Genomic DNA, 15,914 nt, shown 5'->3' on the forward strand with positions numbered 1-15,914 from the left:
AAGTTCCTGAGCTACAGAAGCTGGGGAAAAGGGATATTGGGGTCAACAAGTAGTTCTACCACTGTCCCTGTGGATGGGGGACCTGTTCACTTAATACTTAAAAGAAGAAAGAAATCTCAAGTCTTTAGAAGTAGCATGAGGCCCCTCACAGCATTGTAGAGCTGAGCAAAGAGGTCTGTGCCCTCAGGTATGTGACACGTTCATGCAGCCCAGGCATTCTAGGGAGCCTGTTCCACCATGTGTATGTTTGCATGTGCAGTGACTCCTCATTAGCTCCTTGAAGGGATTCCTGATGGAATGACTATTCGGGAGATTCTACTTAATTGTTAAAATTACTTTATTATAGCTTCTGGAGAAGAAGTTGGCACTGGTGGGAGTAACCGCAGTAAGCAGAATAAGGTTGAAATGCTTGAGAGCTGAAGGGATCCTTGGGGAAGCTGCTCACTTGCACATACAGCCTGATGCATACATCCTCTCATGCCCACTGTAAGATATATGGACCCACTCAGATACACAGAACATTCACATACCTGGACTCATACTCAAACACTGGAGACACACCCAAAACACAGACACTAGAGGTCACGTGCAGAAATACAGTCAGTGCACAAAGATTCTGTCCCCCACTCACAGGGGAGTCACACTTACACACAGGATACACTCAGATTCACATCCAGCACCCATCTTGGATAGACGTACACCTACACACACACACACGTACACACACACATCAATGAAGTTGTCAATCTACAAAACAAAACTGGTTACATTATAAAAGGACTCCAAGGCTTAGATCCGTTTCAACGTGAGGGAGTTGTCAGAGTGAGCAGCATTAGAGGGGGTGTCCCCAAATTCTCAACCAGAATCTACCAACCTTAGTTCAGCCAGAGCTCAGCAGAATTAGCTCAGCATTGAGGACCTGAGGCTCACTTTAAGATCAGGCCCAGTGTGCACCCCCATGTGATGAGGGCAAAGAATAGGGGCAGGAAGACAATCACGTGCTCTCCTGGACACAGTGATCACCCAAAATCATCCCTCCGAGCTCCAAGTAAGGGTCACAGCATCAGTGTATATGAGGATCTGTCAAACTGCAGTGGAAGATCTAAGCACAGACTTCCAGGGTGTGCTTTAATGCCTTCCAGCTGTCAGCATGGAAGAAGCTGTCCCCATCAGAACATGGGGAAGCATTAAAATTTTTGATGACAATGGAAGGGATCATGCTGGTAATTTCTAATTAGGAAACCTACACTTGCTGTGTGAAAGCCAACCACAGTTAGGGATTGGGGAGACACAGTTTACAGAATGACCTGGTGCTTAAGCCTGGTCCAGAAGGGAAGGGGGACAGTGGTCAATGTGTTAAGGCAGTACCAGCTGCTGTAACAAATATCCCCCTACACACACAGTCCAGTGCAGAGTTTCTGGTTGATTGACAGCAATCTCCATGATTCACACATCCAGACTCCATACTGGGACTCCATCATCTTCATGTGCTTGGAATTATCTGCATCCAGGTGGCAAATAGGAGAAGACAGTGTGGGGACGTTTCACCATTTTCTTTAAAAACATGTTCTACATGTTCCATTTCTGCTTATATTGTATTGATGAGAACCTGTCAGTCATGCAGCCACCCTAGCTGCAGAGTGGGCTTTGGAACATACTCCTGGGCTGAGCAGCTCCCTCCCAGCCACTACTATGAAAATGGACCGTGGGTTTTGGCGGCTCCAGCATTGACCACCCTTTACCAGGTCCCCAGATCCATAACCTCAGGGGAAGCTGCAGGAAAGGGCCATGGGATCCACCAGGCCCATTAAATCTTCCTGTCCCCCCACCAGCTGCCGGTGCCTGATCTGCACCATCCACCACCTGCCCTTAATCCTCAGGTCAGTGCAGATGGAAGACAGTGAATGTCCAGCACTCTTTCCCCACATTTTTTGAGCCCTCCCAATCCCCACTGTATGTCAGGCTCGATGCTGGAAACACACTCATGAAATGAACACAGTACTGGCTTGGGAGTTGAAGGCAGACAAACAATTACCAAACATTTCCTCTTTTTTTTCTTTTTTTTTTTTTTGACTGTGATATTTCATTATGAATAAGGTTGCTGGCAGTAGGGGAAGGGAGAATAAAATCACTAAATCTGCCAGGTGGTGCTGGTATGAGGGAAGGGATGGGATGGAGGAGACTTGAATAGGAGTCATGTGAACAAAAGGGGACTGGGCTTTGTAGGCTTGAAGTAATCCCTTCGTGATTCATGCTGATCAGAAACTTGATCCCAGTGCTAAATTTAGGCTGAATGCAACCTTTGTCCTGGAACTGAGCTAAAGTGCTAACTCAATATGCTAATAGCCCACTTGAGTTCATTCGTGTACCAGTTACAAACTTGGGATAATTCAGTAGGTTAACAGGTGGTGCAACCTTAGTGAGGAAGAGCCAGACAGCCTAGGTTCAAACCCCAGCTGTGTCACCAGTTGGGCACTGGACAAGTCCTTCTCCCTGAGTTTCAGCCTCATTTCTTAATTGAGGCCGATAATAGTACCTACCAAACGATTTTGTGAGCATTAAATGAGCTAGCACATGTAAAGCACTTAAATTCAGAGCCAGGCACGCAGGTAAGTACTGTATAAGCCATAGGAATAAAAATGCCTATATACAGTCAACAGTTACAATGCTGGCTTCATTTAATCCTCACAGCGGGTCCTGTCCCCAATTTCTTCACCGTTTTCACCTCCCCACCCCATCTTTCCTGGCCCAATTCTGGGGCCACCCTCCCCGAAAGGGGTTCCCGAGGACAGCGCCCGCCTCCCAACTCCCTGCAGCCTCTGCAACCCTAGCCTCTGCACTGTCCCAGACTCGGGCAATAACCTCTCAGTCGCCACGTGGGGGCAGCAGCGCACTGCTCCGCGCACCGTGCGCGCGGCGCATTGTGGGATGCGTAGTCTCGCTGGCGTTGACAGGTGTCTCCCAACCTAACACGCAAACTACATTTCCCAGGAAAGCATGCGACACCCTCGGTCTAACGTTGTTCACGTCTGGAAGCGGAGGTCTTGCTCCTGCCCTGCGGCGCGGGGAATTGGGTTTGGCTCCTTCGCGAAGGACGGGGCTGCGCAGGTGCGGGAGGCCTACCGAACCTGCCATGGTTTAATCAGAGAGTGAGAACCAATGTCCTCCCTCCCGCTTTCCTGCATCTTCACCGGTCACTCTCCAGGGTCTCGGTTAACTCTCAAGCTGGGTCAAGGAGCGCCCATCTTAAAGGAAAAACATATCCCTTTTTCCCTCTTACCTGTCACCCAACTTCAGTAATTGTCAGCATTTGGCCAATCATGTTCAGTTTTTCTGACCTCCCCCTATTTCTCCCGTCCTTAAATCTCAGACAACAGGGACTTACCTGGTGGTCCAGCGGGTAAGCCTCCACTCCCAATGCAGGGGGACCGGGTTCGATCCCTGGTTGAAGAACTAGATCCCGTAAGCATGCCATAACTAAAAGATCCCGCACGCGGCAACTGCGACCCAGTGCAGCCTAAATAAATAATTAATTAACTTTTAAAAAAATCTCAGGCAACATATCACCTCATCCAGAAATGTGTTTCTATATGTGTCACTAAAAGGTGTGAGGTCTTCATCACACCTAATTGCAATAATTCTTTAATATGATTTAATATACGGTCAGTGTTATATTATTCTATATGAAACAAAGTCCCCATTTGTTTCATAAATGTCTTTTCACTGTTGGCTTATTCAAATCAGAATCCAAGTAGGGTTCAGGCAGTGCATTTGGCTGATAGAGCTCTAAGTCTACAACTTCCCTGTGGGATCTCCCACTGTCTGATTTGGCTGGTTGTACCCCCCTGTTGTCCTTTAATGTATTCCTCTATCCCTGTGTATTCTACAAACTGGTAGATCCAAAAACTGGGTCAGATCCAGGTTCAATTTTAGGATAAATATACTTTATGGGTGGTGTTGAGTTTTTGCATCAGGAGGCACATACCATCAGGTTCTCTCTCTTTTTGTGATGTTAAGATCCAATGTTGGATTTTGTGTTGTCGGCCTGATCCATCCCTTATAAAACCACAGCCAAACTTCAGGAAAGAGGTGTCTACATGGTCCTTCCTGCAACCCTCTCCTAACTCCACAAAAACTAAACTGTTTGTATTGCTAAAGCCCTTCCTTGGGACTTCCCTGATGGCGCAGTGGTTAAGAATCCGCCTGGCAATGCAGGGGACACGGGTTTGAGCCCTGATCTGGGAAGATTCCACATTCCACGGAGCAACTAAGCCATGAGCCACAGCTACTGAGCGTACGTGCCACAACTACTGAAGCCCGCGTGCCTTAGAGCCCATGCTCCACAACAAGAGAAGCCACCACAATGAGAAGCCTGCACACAGCAACGAAGAGTAGCCCCTGCTCACCACAATTAGAGAAAAGCCTGCACGCAGCAATGAAGACCCAACGGCCATAAATAAATTTTAAAATAAATAAAAAATAAAGCCTTTCCTTGTTACTAAACTCAAGAGGCAACTCTTCACCTCAACTTACTGGTCCAGCAATGACAGCTGACATTTAGATCTGTGGTTCTCAAACTTTTGTGTCTCAGGACTTCTTTACATTCTTAAAAATCGTTGAGGCCTCAAAGAGCTTTTGTTTATGAGGCTTATATCTGTAGCGATTTACCACTTTGGAAATTAAAATGTTTAAACATTCATTTTAAAAGTAATAAACGATTACATGTTAACATTATTAATTTTTTATAAAAAGTAACTTTTGAAAAAACTAGCAAGAAGAGTGGCATGGTTTTGCATTTTGAAAATCTTTTTTAGGGAATTCCCTGGTGGTCCAGTGGTTTGAACTCCATGCTTTCACCGCTGAGGGCCAGGTCGGGGAACAAAGATCCAGCAAGCCGCGCGCGGCCAAACAAACAAAAACTTTTTAATGTCAGGCTTAAGAGAAAATAGCTGGATTCTCATATCTGCTTTTGCATGCAAAATATTGAATATTATCATATCACCTCTGAAAACTCCTCTGTTACACTCGTGAAAGAATTCGAGTGGAAAAGGAAAAGGAAAAAAAGTATATTAGTATATAATAACAATAGTATTATTATGAAAGTAGTTTTAACTTCAAAGACCCCCTGAAAAGGTCTCAAGGTCACCCAGGTGTACCCAGTGTTTGAAATATCCAAACATTCACCGTGACAATCCTGATTTCTGGCTTCCACACTGGGATATTTGAAACACAGAGCCCACTTCTCTATTGGATCTGCCGTACCTTTCAGGACCTAACTGGGACACAGAAACCACTCCTATAGGAAAAAACAGGGACATTAACACATGGAGATGGTTATACAGCCGTTGGAGGAGCTGAGGGGCTAAACAGGAGCCAGTAAACCAATGGGAAATTAGCTCAGCAGGAAGCTGCTAGAGCTCCTCCCTCTTTCTGGTCTCCTGCCCACATTTCCCATTGGCAGAACCCCAAGTGCGTCTAGATGAAGGCGAGATTGGGAACTGTGGCCTGGAACAGAAAGGGGAGGGCAAGGAACAGATGGGATATATACAGCTCAGAGCAGCACAGCGTGGGACACCCTCTACACCGGGGTTCCCACCATGGCTTGTTGTTTGACACCGACCCTGCTTACTGATTTACATGACATGTCTGGCTGCTTTAGGATTAGAGTTAGAGGTTAAATTTGTGATCGCTGGGACTTCCCTGGTGGTCCAGTTGTTAAGACTCCACACTTCCAATGTAGGGAGCGCGGGTTCCTTCCCTGGTCGGGGCCAACAAGATCCCACGTGCAGCGCAGCCAAAAAATTAAAAAGAAAAAAAATTTGTAATCCCTGTTGTGATGGTTTTATTTATCTATTTTTATTGGAGTAAAATTGCTTTACAATGTTGTGCTAGTTTCTGCTGTACAGTGAAGTGAATCAGCTATATGTATGCCTATATCCCCTCCCTCTTGGACCTCCCTCACCCCTTCCCCCCACATCTAGGTCATCACAGAGCATGAGCTGAGCTCCCTGTGCTGTACAGCAGGTTCCCACTAGCTCTCTATTTTACACATGGTAGTGTATTTATGTCAAACCTAATCTCCCAGTTCGTCCCACCCTACCCTTCCTCCCACCACCGTGTCTACATGTCTGTTCTCTACATCTACATCTCTATTCCTGCCCTACAAATAAGTTCATCTGTACCATTTTTCTAGATTCCACATATATGCGTTAATATACGATATTTGTTTTTCTCTTTCTGGCTTACTTCATTCTGTGTGACAGACTCTAGGTCCATCCAGGTCTCTACAAATGACCCAATTTCATTCCTTTTTATGGCTGAGTAATATTCCATTGTATAAGTGTACCACATCTTCTTTATCAATTCATCTATCGTTGGACATTTAGGTTGTTTCCATGTCCTGGCTATTGTAAATAGTGCTGCAATGAACATTGGGGTACCTGTGTCCTTTTGAATTATGGGTGGTAGTTTTAAAATATGTCCACAACGCACCCAAGCTAACATAATATTGTACATCAACTCAGTTTAAAAAAGAGAACATAAACAAATAAATAAATAAAAAAGTATGTCCACAAATTCTTTGACACTTCTCTAAGAGCCCTCCCATTGTGTGTGGGCTGGACTTAGTGCCTTTCTTCTAAGGAATAGAACATAACAGAAGTAATGGTGTGGGACTTCTAAGATCAGGTCATAAAAAACATTGTATCTTCATCCTGCTCTCTCTCTGGGATCACTGGCTCTGCAAGAAGGCAGCTTTCCATATTTGATAAAACTCAAGCATCCCTATAGATGAGAAACTGAGTCCTGCCAAGAGTCAGCAAGGAACTGACTGAGAACTCCTGCCAGCAGCCCTGTGCATAGGCCAGGAGTAGGCCAATAGGAATAGGGAACTCTTGAGTTCCTGACCCATAGAAAATGTGAGATAATAAATATTGTTTTAAGCTATTAAATTTTGGTTTTAATTTGTTAGCAGCAATAACTACCTAATGCATCTGTGTTCCAGTTATCTGTAACTGCATTAAATTTTATCTAAACTTCAGCAAGTTAAAACAGCCACTTTATTTTTCCTGTTTTCCTGTTTTGTAGATCAGGAATTTGGGATGAGCTTGGCTTGAGATCTCTCCTGTGTTTGAATCAGAAGTTGGCTGGGGCTGGAGTCATCTCAAGGCTTGACCAGGCAGGATTTCCAAAGTGACTCAGCAACTTGGCTGGCAGTGACACTGGCTGTTGGCTGGGAGCTGAGTGGGGATGATAACTAGAGCACCTCACATGTTCTTTCCATAATGGCTGTCCCAGGGTAGTTGGACTTTTTACATGATAGCTGGCTTCTCCAAAGCGAGCATTCTAGGAGAACCAGGCAAAAACTGCATGGCCTTTACTGACCCAACCTCAGAAGTCACATAGTATCACTTGTGCCGCTGTCTATTGATCAAAGTGATTGCAGACCCACCCAGATTCAAGAGGAGGCCACATAGACCTGAATTCTTTTCTTTTAATTTATTTATTTGGCTGCGCCGGGTCTTAGTTGCCGCCCGCGGGATCTACGTTGCTGTGTGCAGGATCTCTAGTTGCGGCATGCGGCATCTAGTTCCCTGACCAGGGATTGAACCTGGGCCCCTGCATTGGGAGCGTGGAGTCTTAACCATTGCGCCACCAGGAGAATCCCAGAAAATGTTTCTTTTGAAAAAAAGTCATTTGGTTCTCAAAATTAGTAACTCCTTTGCACACATCAATCAGTGTCAAATGGTTTTCATTATATTTCATTGGTTTCTTTCAAGGCATTTATATGTTCATCAGGGCTCATTTTCCTGCACTGGACCACTAGGAAGCGGTCCTAGATCTGAATTCTTGCTACAAGGAATGTCAAAGCCCTGGTGGTCGTTTTTCAAACAGTCCCACCTTGCTGTAAAGAACATTCTTTAAAGCATTCGCTTGGGTCCTTCTCTGTCCTCATTCTACACATTCTCCTCTGATCTATTCTGGTGACTTTAATCACCATCTACATGCAATTCCCAGCCCTATCTCCAGCCCCGACCCTTTCCTGATGTACACATTGGTTGTCAACTGCATAGTTCCCCGCTCCTGTCTTAGATGTTGCTTAAAGACCAAGCTGTGCCTGTTTAAATTCCTGAGCCACAGAATCATGAAAAGTAATAAAAATTATTGTTCCTTTAGGCTACTAATTTTGGTATGGTTTGTTATGGAGCAAAAGCTAACTGATGCAGGATTAAGGAAATGTTTTCTGGTTTTGCAGAAGAAGGGATAACACGTTTTTCACAATATAAAAACAATCACAATACCAGCACAGAGCCTGGAATATGTATTCATTCACCCATCAATCCACTCATTCATTCACTCATTCATTCAACAGATATTTATTGAGATCCTGCCACATGCCAGGCACCTTTCTGGGTTCTGTGGCTACAGCAGTGACCAAAACAGACAAAACTCGTCTTCATGGAGCTTACATAATTTAAAGTGTGGTTTTAGTGTAAGAACAATCTATTGGGTAATATAAAAGAATCATTGGCCAGACTGGAGAATGTAAGAATTTATAATAGAATAGAAGCATCATGTCATACCAATTGGGTTGATCCCTCACCTTTTGGGGGAAAAATATCATTTAGGCATTTTATTTGGTGGCGGGGGGGATTACACCATGAAAAGCTAAAGATTTTCACCAGCAAGTAGTAAATGACCTCTGTATGAGGAAAGACTTTCAGAACTTCAAGGTAGTGGGGGAAAAAACCACCAAGTAAAAGATAGATGAATTTGACTGTATAAAAAGCTGAATGTTTTATATGTCTAAAAAAGGCATGGCTGGGCTTCCCTGGTGGCACAGTGGTTAAGAATCTGCCTGCCAATGCAGGGGACACAGGTTCGAGCCCTGGTCCGGGAAGATCCCACAGGCCACGGAGCAACTAAGCCCGTGAGCTGCAACTACTGAGCCCACGTGCCACAACTACTGAAGCCCGTGCGTCTAGAGACTGTGCTTCACAACAAGAGAAGCCACTGCAGTGAGAAGCCTGTGCACCCCAACGAAAAGTAGCCCCTGCTCACCACAACTAGAGAAGAGCCCACGTGCTGCAATGAAGACCCAATGCAGCCAAAAATAAAATAAAAATTAAATTAATTAATTTTTAAAAAGAGATAATGGATATAAATTTTTTTAAAAAGGCATGGCCAACATTGAAGTAAATATGCATTAGAGAAGTATATTTGCAACAAAAAATGATAGAAATTTGGTTAACACCCTTAAGGAGTGAAGATATTAATAAAGTAATGTGAAATTAACATGAAAAGCTAATAAATAAAAATGAGCATAGAATAGGAAGAATAATTTATAGAAGAAATCCTAATGGCCAACAAAATATGAAAGCCAAATTTACCTCCACTAGTATTTGAAAAATGTCACTTAAAATACTGAGAGAACTCCTTTTGTCTCATATCAGCAAAGATGTTTAAATTGTGGTTTCCCAAAGCTGAGGACCATTCAGGGCAACAAGGGACCCATCTGTCATGGTTGAGATATGAATGGCAACCACCTTTCTGGAGAATGACTGTGCAGCCTGAGTCCAAAGCCTGAAAATGTGCACATCTGTTGACCCATCATTAATGTTTCTAGGAATTTGGCCCCTGGAAATAATCAGGGAAGTGGGTAAGGTTTTGTGAAAGGATTGTCATGGCACCTTTTTTTTTTTTTTGTATTATTGTTATTATTATTATTATTATTTATTTATTTATTTATTTTTTTGGTGGTATGCAGGCCTCCCTCTGTTGTGGCCTCTCCCGTTGAGGAGCACAGGCCCCGGACGCGCAGGCTCAGCGGCCATGGCTCACGGGCCCAGCTGCTCCGCGGCATATGGGATCCTCCCAGACCAGGGCGTGAACCTGGTTCCCCGGAATCGGCAGGCGGACGCGCAACCACTGAGCCACCAGGGAAGCCCCCTTTTTGTATTATTATAACAAGGGAAAAAAAAGCTTCACAAATTTCCAGGGAGATGTTAATGAATACTCAAAGATAAAAGGGTTCCTTGATAAAAGAAATGTGGGTTTTGCTGGCTTGAACAAAGTTAGATGAGCTGCTTCGTTGCAGGAATTTTCATTAACATGCTAGGGTCCATGATGACTCTACAAGAGGGAATCTCCTAGGCATTATTTTCTGAATTTGTTTGGTCATGGAGCCTGTATCAGATAGCTATTGCTATGTGACAAACCACACCAAAACTTAGTGGCTCAAAAATATAGTTGTTGGGCTTCCCTGGTGGCACAGTGGTTAGGAATCCTCCTGCCAATGCAGGGGACATGGGTTCAAGCCCTGGCCCGGGAAGATCCCACATTTCACAGAGCAACTAAGACTGTGAGCCACAACTACTGAGCCTGCAAGCCACAACTACTAAGTCTACATGCCATGATTACTGAAGCCCACACGCCTAGAGCCCATGTACCGCAATGAAGAGCAGCCCCGCTCACCGCAGCTAGAGAAAGCCCGCGCACAGCAAGGAAGACCCAATGCAGGCAAAAATAAATTTAAAAAATAATAATAAATAACCATTTATTATTCTCACAAGTCTATGGATTAGGGACTTCCCTGGTGGTCCAGTGGTAAAGAATCTGCTTCGCAATGCAGGGGACACAAGTTTGATCCCTGGTCGGGGAACTAAGATCCCACATGCCCCGAGGGCAACTAAGCTAGTGCGCCACAACTACTGAGCTCATGCGCCACAACTAAAGAGAAGCCTACGTGCTTCAACAAAGATCCCACGTGCCACAGCTAAGACCCAACACAGCCAAAAATAAATAAATAAATATTAATAAAAGAAAACATTGCATTAAAAAAAAGTGTATGGATTAGCTGGATGGTTCTGCTGATCTGGACCAGGCTTGGCTGATCTTGGTTGGGCTTACTTTTGCATCTGTCATTTGCCAGAGGGTCAACTCGGCGCTGGACAGTTATGATGGCATTGTCGGAGAGCACGGCGGGGGGGGGGGGGAGAGAGCCAAAAGAAAATAAAGGCCCTTGAGGCCTGGGGTGGGAAACATTGCATTAAAAAAAAGTGTATGGATTAGCTGGATGGTTCTGCTGATCTGGACCAGGCTTGGCTGATCTTGGTTGGGCTTACTTTTGCATCTGTCATTTGCCAGAGGGTCAACTCGGCGCTGGACAGTTATGATGGCATTGTCGGAGAGCACGGCGGGGGGGGGGGGGAGAGAGCGAAAAGAACATAAGGCCCCTTGAGGCCTGGGCTGGGAAGTATTACACTGTCTTTCCACCTCATTCTATTGGTTAATGACAAGGCCAATCTGGCTTCAAAGAGTTGGGAAATAGACTCTTATCCCTTGATGTGAGAAACTGCAAAGTCAGATTGTACAGAGCAAGGATACATGGAGGGGTGGAGCTATTTTTGCAATCAGTCTACCACAGAGCTCTTTCTTCATGGAGTGTATTAGTTAAAGTAAATAAGGCTAGCTGCTGTTAACTGAAGAACCCCCCCACCCCCCAAATTCAGTGGCTTAATAAATCTTTTTTCTTAATTTTTTTTGGGCTGTGCTGCATGGCTTGTGGGATCTCAGTTTCCTGACCAGGGATCAAACCCAGGCCCTCGACAGTGAAAGCGTGGAATCCTAACCACTGGACTGCCAGGGAATTCCCCATTGATAAATCTATTTTTTAAATTCACACCATAGTCCAATGCAAGTCAGTGGGGTCATTCTGCTCCACAGAGTCTTTCAGAGACCCAGGCTCCTTCCATCTTGGGCTTTGCTCACCTCTAGGTCCTCAGAGTCCCCTCTGCTGAGCTAATTTTATGCACCAACTCAACTGAGATGCAGGGTGTCCAGATATTTGTTTGGCTAAACTTTATTTCTGGGTGTGTCTGTGAGGGTGTTTCCAGATGAGATTAGCATTTGATTTGGTAGACTAAGCAAAGCAGATTGCCCACCCTAAGGTGGGAAACATCATCCAATCCTTTGAGGGCCTGAATAGAACAAAAAGACTCAGAAAGTGTTACTGAACCAAACTGATCTGCTCACCCCACACACAGCAAAGACAGTCTATTGACGCCAAGTTATGGAGAATGAAAGTACAGCATTCATTTATTGCAGGGCCAAGCAAGGAGAATGGGTAGGTCATGCACAACAGACACGAACTCCTTCAGGGAAGTGTTTTTAAAGACAAAGTGAGGGAGAGGGTTGCCAGGTAGGTAATCAGATTGTGCACAATTCTCTGATTGGTGGGTGGTGAGGAAACCACAAGAGATCACAGGGGTCAGCATTATCAATTCTCAGGCTCCATCCAGTCTGGGGACTACATGCTCATGGTCATCATGCAGTTAGCTTCTTCCACCTGATGAGCGTAGTATCTGCAAAACAACTGAAGGATATGGCCCAGGATATTATCTATAGCCCTTGAGGAGGAACTAAAGGTCCTTGACTTTGTTTTATGGCTAAACTATTATTATTTTGTCTTGCTTGATTGTCTTCCTTTGTTTCTGCATTTTCTCACTTCTCTGATTAAGTTTGCTCTTTGGAACTCGGGAAAGGCCTAGGAGGCTAAAGCTTTTCTGCAAACATGAGGCAGGGGACACAGGTGAGGGGAGGGTGTCTGTCCCCAGGAAGGCCACACAAGATCCTGCTCAGTTTCAGAAGGAATAATTCATGTCCTGCCTGACCACTGAGCTGGAACATCAGATTTCTCCTCTTCTCCTACACTCAGACTGGGACTTACATCATTGGCTCCCCTGGTTCTCCAGTCTTCAGACTTGTACCAGGACTTAAACCATTGGCTTTCCTGGGCCTCCAGCTTGCAGAGAGCAGATCATGTGACTTCTAAACCTCCATAATCATTCATGAGCCATTTCCTTATAATAAATCTTTTTCTTCCTCTCTCTCTATATATATCCTATTGGTTCTGCTTGTCTGGAAAACCCTAATACACTGGTGAAGGGATGACAGTGAAAGAACAGTAAACTGGAGTAGTCATCACAGAACTATTTGGCATCAACCATGCTTGGGTTCAAACTGGCTCTGCCATCCCCTCAGGCAAAGGACTCTACTTCTCTGAACCTCCACTTCCTTTCATGTTAGTTCCTTTCTCAGAGGGTTGTGAGAGGCCTTGAAAGACATGCCTGTAACGCAGTTACTCCAGACTGGTCCCATCAAACCCTCAGGAGGCATTAGCCAGGATAGTTATGACTATTTTGAGTTTATTAATTGGTGGCAGCATTATAACATTAACATCGTTGAGGCAGCAAATTGTGAGAATTAAAAGCATAAGCTACAGGACTTCCCTGGCAGTCTGGTGGTTAAGACTCTGCACTTCCAGTGCTTCCACTGCAGGGGGCGTGAGTTCAATCCCTGGTCAGGGAACTAAGGTCCCACATGCCAGGAGGTGGGCCGGGGGAGGGGGAGGCATAAGCTACAAAGTCAGCCTTCCTGGATTCGAATCTTGACTCTGGAACTTACTAGCTGTGTGATGTTGGACAAGTAATCCCATCTCTCTGGTTAACTCATGGCATGATAATAACTTCTACCATCAGTCAGAATAGGCTAGGTTATATGGCGGTAACAAATGAGTTCTCACCCTTAGTGGACTAACACCTCAAAATTGATTTCTTGTTCACAGAAATTAGCAGATGTCCTCCATGCCATGGCTCGGGGATCTAGCTAGCTTCCTTCCTGTGGCACCTCTGTGCTTGCAGAGCTTCCAGAGTTGCCTAGGCAACCTGAGGGCATTAAAGAATTAGAGCATGGAGCATCCTGCACAGGCCTTTAAATGCTACTACTGGGAAGTGACACCCCCAACATTTCCATTCACGTTTTTATTGGCCAAAGCAAGTCACATAGCCATATCTGAGTTCAAAGGAGTCTGGAAGATAGTGGAAGACTTTAGTAATGCTTGCTGTACTATCTCATGGATGGTGCTGAAAATTCAACGAGAAAATCCACACAAAACATTTCATTCTTTCACCAAATATCTGAGTACCTAAGATGAACCAGGCACTGTTCTAGGAACTGGGTAGATAGCAGTGAACAAGACAGACAGAAATCCTTACGCTCGAGGAGCTCACATTCCAGTGGGGGAAACAGACAAGAAACTGAGTAAATAAATAAACTGTACAGTATGGCCATGACACATGGCGTGTAGGATCTTAGTTCCCTGACCAGGGATTGAACCCACACCCATGCAGCGGAAGCTCGGAGTCTTAACCACTGGACCGCCAGGGAAGTCCCTAAACTGTATACTGTGTTAGCAGGTGATACATGGTAAGAGCAGTGCCAGGTGGGATGAGGAGTGTGGGGTTAAAGCGGAGATCTGAGAGGACCCTCCTGAGATCACTAGGTGTGTAGTCTTGAGGCAGTAAGAGGTAAGGCACTAAGGAGGGGCTAGAGAGGGCCTTGGTAATGGAGTATTGGCCCCCAAGTGTGACCAGAGAGGGGCTCTTTGGATATCTCTGCATTTGCAGAGCTTCCTCATCTATGTCTTGTCTTCGTTCAACTGGGCACATCCAGGTCAAGCTGCCAGTAGGGCTTCTTCTCATTTTCTTAAGGGGGAGGAGATGAGGGCAGAGAGGTGACAGGGCAGATCACTAGGGACTTGGTGGCCCTGTGAGGATTTTGACTCTTACTGTGGTGAGATGCAGCCAAGGGAGGGCTCAGCCTGTAGGTTTCTGATCTGCCTCAGGTGTTCACAGGCTCCCTCTGGCTGCGTTTGGGGAAAAGACTGGGAGGGCAGGCTCAGGAGCAGGGGGATGAGGGAGGAGGCTGCTCTAACTGTCCAGGCAGGAGAGGGTGGAGGCTGGGCCAGGTTGGGGGCAGGGGAAGGGGAGGAGAGTTTAGATTCTGTAGGTAGAGTCACCAAGGTTTGCTGACAGTTGGAGTGGGTCTGAAACAGAGGTCAAGGATGAACCTAGGGTATTTGGTCTCAGTCACTGGAAGGATAGAGGTGCCATTAACCTAGATGGGGAAGGTGGGGAGGGAGCAGGTTTGGGAGGAAGGTCAGGAGCTCAGTTTAAGATGTGTCAAGCTTGAGACATTTCTAAGACCCCCATGGAGATATTGAGTAGGATGCAGAATGTAAGATCCTGAAGATAGAACTATCTGGGCTGAAGATAGAAACTTGGGTGTTGATAGCCTAGAGATGGATTTCTTTTTTTTTTTTGGCTGCACTGCACACCTTGGGGGAATCCTAGTTCCCCACCAGGGATTGAACCCATGCCCTTGGCAGTGAAAGCTTGGAGTCCTAACCACTGGACCGCCAGGGAATTGCCTAGAGATAGAATTTTAGCCGTGCATGTGAGGGAGATCCATGATGGCATGAGTAGACTAGAGAGAAGAACTAAGATTTAGAGCTGGCCAGGGTTAAGAGGTCAGGGAGCCAGACCTAGATGACAATATGATTGTAATTGGCAGTGAGAGCTATGAGAAAGTATGTTACAAGCATGTAACTGCAAGCTTCAGTTTCAGTCTCAGGTTCAGGCAGGGAGGGCTTCCTAGAAGAGGTGACTCCTGAGCTGACACCAAAACCTGAGTGGCTAAAAAACCAGGCAAAAAAGGCAGAAGGAGTGTTCCAGATAGAGGGCACAGCCCATGCAAAGGCCTGTCAGCAAGTGAGCCCCGGAGAGGGCAGACAAGGAAGCTACTCAGACTGGCAGGGAGGGTTGTGGTCAGAAGGGAATCCAGATTACTCATCACCAAAAGTTTTTGGCGCCCAGGTGCAGACCTGGTCCTTCCACCCTCTGTGACCTCAGGCAAGTGACCCTGCCTTCAGAGATTCCATTTTCTCTCCTGTTAGTTCCTGCCTCATAGATAAGGCTTATGTAGCAGCCCCAGCAAGCCTTCAGGAAGCATAGCTGTGACTGGGGTTTTGTCTGTTGTGCTTGTTATTTGAGCTATTATCATATTAATTATATTAT

This window comes from Physeter macrocephalus, unplaced genomic scaffold (genome assembly GCF_002837175.3).
Source record: "Physeter macrocephalus isolate SW-GA unplaced genomic scaffold, ASM283717v5 random_413, whole genome shotgun sequence".
In the NCBI taxonomy this organism is placed as follows: Eukaryota; Metazoa; Chordata; class Mammalia; order Artiodactyla; family Physeteridae; genus Physeter; species Physeter macrocephalus.